This window comes from Schistocerca serialis, unplaced genomic scaffold (genome assembly GCF_023864345.2).
Source record: "Schistocerca serialis cubense isolate TAMUIC-IGC-003099 unplaced genomic scaffold, iqSchSeri2.2 HiC_scaffold_1192, whole genome shotgun sequence".
NCBI classification, from domain to species: Eukaryota; Metazoa; Arthropoda; class Insecta; order Orthoptera; family Acrididae; genus Schistocerca; species Schistocerca serialis.
The window spans coordinates 437,501-442,500 of record NW_026047395.1 but is presented as its reverse complement, the minus strand read 5'-3'; the positions used below and the strand labels follow the sequence as shown (position 1 = coordinate 442,500).

The window sequence follows — 5,000 nt, the reverse complement described above, 5'->3', positions numbered from 1 at the left end:
TCGCCCCACCGGCAGGACGTCCCACGATACATGCCAGTTAAACACCGACGGGCGGTGAACCAACAGCGTGGGACACAAATCCAACTACGAGCTTTTTAACCGCAACAACTTTAATATACGCTATTGGAGCTGGAATTACCGCGGCTGCTGGCACCAGACTTGCCCTCCAATAGATACTCGTTAAAGGATTTAAAGTGTACTCATTCCGATTACGGGGCCTCGGATGAGTCCCGTATCGTTATTTTTCGTCACTACCTCCCCGTGCCGGGAGTGGGTAATTTGCGCGCCTGCTGCCTTCCTTGGATGTGGTAGCCGTTTCTCAGGCTCCCTCTCCGGAATCGAACCCTGATTCCCCGTTACCCGTTACAACCATGGTAGGCGCAGAACCTACCATCGACAGTTGATAAGGCAGACATTTGAAAGATGCGTCGCCGGTACGAGGACCGTGCGATCAGCCCAAAGTTATTCAGAGTCACCAAGGCAAACGGACCGGACGAGCCGACCGATTGGTTTTGATCTAATAAAAGCGTCCCTTCCATCTCTGGTCGGGACTCTGTTTGCATGTATTAGCTCTAGAATTACCACAGTTATCCAAGTAACGTGGGTACGATCTAAGGAACCATAACTGATTTAATGAGCCATTCGCGGTTTCACCTTAATGCGGCTTGTACTGAGACATGCATGGCTTAATCTTTGAGACAAGCATATGACTACTGGCAGGATCAACCAGGGAGCTGCGTCAACTAGAGCTGAGCAGCCGGCCGCCCGGGAGTGTGTCCCGGGGGCCCGCGCGAACACGCAAGCGTCCGCTCGATTATTCTGCAAACAGGAGGAGGCTGAGCTCCCCTGCACAATACACCTCGAAACCCTCTCAGGTCCCGGCGGCGCGCAGCGCCGTCCTAAGTACTTGGTCGGGTTCGAGAGAGGCGCAATCGCCCGGAGTTTGGCGAGTAGACGCTTTAGGTGCGACCACCCGTGCTCCCAACTGAGCTTGCCGCTGCCGACAGAGGCCCGGGAGCGTGCTGTCGTGGCATTGCCGGCGGGAGACAACACGCGCCACCTACGGTGACCGGCAGCTCCAACGCCAGCGCCACAGAAGGACAAAAGCCCCACTTGGGTGCCGAAGCGAACTCTCCCAGCACAGCGCACGCGCCAACACGTCCGCACAGCTGCGATACAAACCACCTGCGAGAACCGCAGAGGCGACCGAGCAGCAGACGGCGTCGCGGCGCCGAGCGCCGGGCGGCGGCGCATCCTCAGCGCGCACAGTCCTCAATCGGACCAGCACACTGCAGATGTCCACCGCGCTTCGCACCGGGCCCGCGAGGACCTACTTTGGCCGCACGGCGCCGCGTGCAGGGTGCGCCGGCGCGCAGCTGCGCCGCCTGCCGCCTCCGTCGGCCGGCGCGCCTGCCACTGGCCGCCCCCACCAGCCGGCTGTAGCGCGTGCGCCCACGCACCGCGCGGCCAGCACGCCGGGAGGCCCCCCCTCACCGGCCGGGGTCGGTCCCACCCAGCCACCGCCGCGTATCGCTTCACACCCAGATGCCATTCACGTTCGTGGGCATGGTGGGTATCGCTGAAACAACCGGTTGGTAGCTCAACCGATCGTCGCCATCACTGATTTACCTCTAGCGAGAACAACCGCACCACAACGGTTTACCAGTTGTTCATTTGCGTAACGTCACCAGCAAACGTAGACGTCCATCGCCATTTGCAAATTCAACGATTGTTGCATGCCTGTGTCAGGTGTCACGACACACTATGTCTGCCCACATACACGCAACAACATGTGCACGCTTCGCGAACACGTGGAAGGTGGCCCCCGTACGTATGCGATGTCCATTGCGCGAACGACTGTCAACCGGCCTCTGTCGCATGTCGCAGATGTGGAACGCAGTGCACCATGCTGTCACGGTGTGTGAGAAGAGACGACTACGTCTGACAACACGCGCCACTACATCAACAGACGGCTCATGCTGATCGCCATCCAGGGCATACCACACTGCAATCCGGCTCTTATAGGGAGACGACATGTAGCTGAGTGCACAACAGTTGGACCGCATGGGTCGCCGTTGTTGGCGCAGTCGTTGTACGGTCACATGTACCACGATGTATCATTCAGTACATGAGGACCAATGTGCAGTACAGTGTGTGATTTGGACGTACAACATCAGCAGACAGTTGACACAGGCCGTACCACAGCGTAGGCTAAGTGCTTCGCCATGCGAATGCCAATGAACAACTGCGAAGGGCATTGAGCATGTACGTCCTGCTGCCATCCACATTACAGTGTATCGCTGCAAGGTGTTTAACATGAAGCGATACACTGGGGACCAGGCAGTGCGAGTAGCAAACTATATTGCGGGGGTTGCAGGTAGGCAACACTACACTAATTTAACGCGTCGTATGACAATTACAGAGCGGGTTAAGGCCCAACGTGTGTTGGGTTAAGGCCCAACGTGTGTTGGGTTAAGGCCCAACGTGTGTTGGGTTAAGGCCCAACGTGTGTTGGGTTAAGGCCCAACGTGTGTTGGGTTAAGGCCCAACGTGTGTTGGGTTAAGGCGCAACGTGGGTTGGGTTAAGGCGCAATATAGGTTGGGTTAAGGCGCAATATAGGTTGGGTTAAGGCGCAATATAGGTTGGGTTAAGGCGCAATATAGGTTGGGTTAAGGCGCAATATAGGTTAGGTTAAGGCGCAATATAGGTTGGGTTAAGGCGCAATATAGGTTAGGTTAAGGCGCAATATAGGTTAGGTTAAGGCGCAATATAGGTTAGGTTAAGGCGCAATATGGGTTAGGTTAACGCGCAATATGGGTTAGGTTAAGGCGCAATATGGGTTAGGTTAAGGCGCAATATGGGTTAGGTTAAGGCGCAATATGGGTTAGGTTAAGGCGCAATATGGGTTAGGTTAAGGCGCAATATGGGTTAGGTTAAGGCGCAATATGGGTTAGGTTAAGGCGCAATATGGGTTAGGTTAAGGCGCAATATGGGTTAGGTTAAGGCGCAATATGGGTTAGGTTAAGGCGCAATATGGGTTAGGTTAAGGCACAATATGGGTTAGGTTAAGGCACAATATGGGTTAGGTTAAGGCACAATATGGGTTAGGTTAAGGCACAATATGGGTTAGGTTAAGGCACAATATGGGTTAGGTTAAGGCACAATATGGGTTAGGTTAAGGCACAATATGGGTTAGGTTAAGGCACAATATGGGTTAGGTTAAGGCACAATATGGGTTAGGTTAAGGCACAATATGGGTTAGGTTAAGGCACAATATGGGTTAGGTTAAGGCACAATATGGGTTAGGTTAAGGCACAATATGGGTTAGGTTAAGGCACAATATGGGTTAGGTTAAGGCACAATATGGGTTAGGTTAAGGCACAATATGGGTTAGGTTAAGGCACAATATGGGTTAGGTTAAGGCACAATATGGGTTAGGTTAAGGCACAATATGGGTTAGGTTAAGGCACAATATGGGTTAGGTTAAGGCACAATATGGGTTAGGTTAAGGCACAATATGGGTTAGGTTAAGGCACAATATGGGTTAGGTTAAGGCACAATATGGGTTAGGTTAAGGCACAATATGGGTTAGGTTAAGGCACAATATGGGTTAGGTTAAGGCACAATATGGGTTAGGTTAAGGCACAATATGGGTTAGGTTAAGGCACAATATGGGTTAGGTTAAGGCACAATATGGGTTAGGTTAAGGCACAATATGGGTTAGGTTAAGGCACAATATGGGTTAGGTTAAGGCACAATATGGGTTAGGTTAAGGCACAATATGGGTTAGGTTAAGGCACAATATGGGTTAGGTTAACGCGCAATATAGGTTAGGTTAAGGTACAATATGGGTTAGGTTAAGGTACAATATGGGTTAGGTTAAGGCACAATATGGGTTAGGTTAAGGCACAATATGGGTTAGGTTAAGGCACAATATGGGTTAGGTTAAGGTACACATTGTTGTAAGGAAAGGTGTATTGTGGGGGGGGGGGGGGGCGGCGGCGGCGGCCGGTTTGTTGATTGTGATTATAGTAAGTGGATGCCTGCGGCATGATCTGATTTGCCACGTCAGGATGCACCTTTGGCTCATGACAGGCGGCGCTCTGATTCCATGCTTGTGGCAGACCTGTGTCTTTCATTGCTGCCATTGTTTGTGTGCTGTGACAGGAGGCAGTATTGTGATGTTGGGTGTACCCCTGTGTAGGACATGTGTGGATGTTGGTGGCTTAGCTGAGCAATGGTGGTTGTCGGAAGGGTGGGATATTCTGTTTTGTGAGCGGACCTCCCGGTCTGGTTATGATAGTGTGGATTGTCTAATGTGGCGGAGAGGATGCACTGGGTGTTGTTCCATGCTGGTGCTTACATATTGTCTCTGTGCCTGTTACAGGCAGAGAGTAGTGCGTGATAAGAGTGTCTGGTTGACGTGTGGTTGTGATTGTGAGCAGAGTCTTTCAGCATGTATACGGACAGTTGTATACATTATCTGTATTTTGATGGCTCTATCTATTACTAATCAGCGCCGTGTATACGTTTCATCCGGTTCCAGTCGAAACTGTTGTATCTCTGTACATTAGTGACACGGCGAGGCCGCCATGTAGTTACTCGTCTCGGCAGCTTCCACCGGTGTATGGCAAATGATTATAAGGAATCAGTCTAGTCGTCAATACGGATAGTGTGACGTCACATGTTGGGGTGGGGGACGCTGCGCCCTTCCGGTGGGTCATGGCCTAGAAAGACTCTTCCCACGCAGGGGGGCTTGGACTGTCATTGACTCTTCCGAGTAATATACTTGCCGTACGTTTTTGCGACTGCGAGTGCAACGCTCACCGGTACCGACATGGATGGAGCGCCTCCTAGCTGACCGCTGAGCATCTGCATTCGTACAGAGAGCAACGCGATCGCGTCTGTAGCTCGTAAGTGGTACAGCTCGCAGCTCATGTATAGGGACAGCGGGAATGTCGCATATTGGACATAACTCTTCATGAAACGCACGTTATAG

At 52.0% G+C, this 5,000-nt stretch overlaps 1 non-coding gene across 1 annotated transcript in view; it reads right to left on the bottom strand.

The window, feature by feature from the left end:
- The window catches only part of LOC126434593 (small subunit ribosomal RNA), a 1,910-nt gene extending 1,177 nt beyond the window's left edge, over nt 1–733 (bottom strand). Inside the window, exon 1 of the ribosomal RNA XR_007579343.1 lies at nt 1–733. This exon is cut by the window's left edge and continues 1,177 nt beyond it. This is a non-coding gene — a ribosomal RNA (small subunit ribosomal RNA).
- Nucleotides 734–5,000: the final 4,267 nt, after the last annotated feature.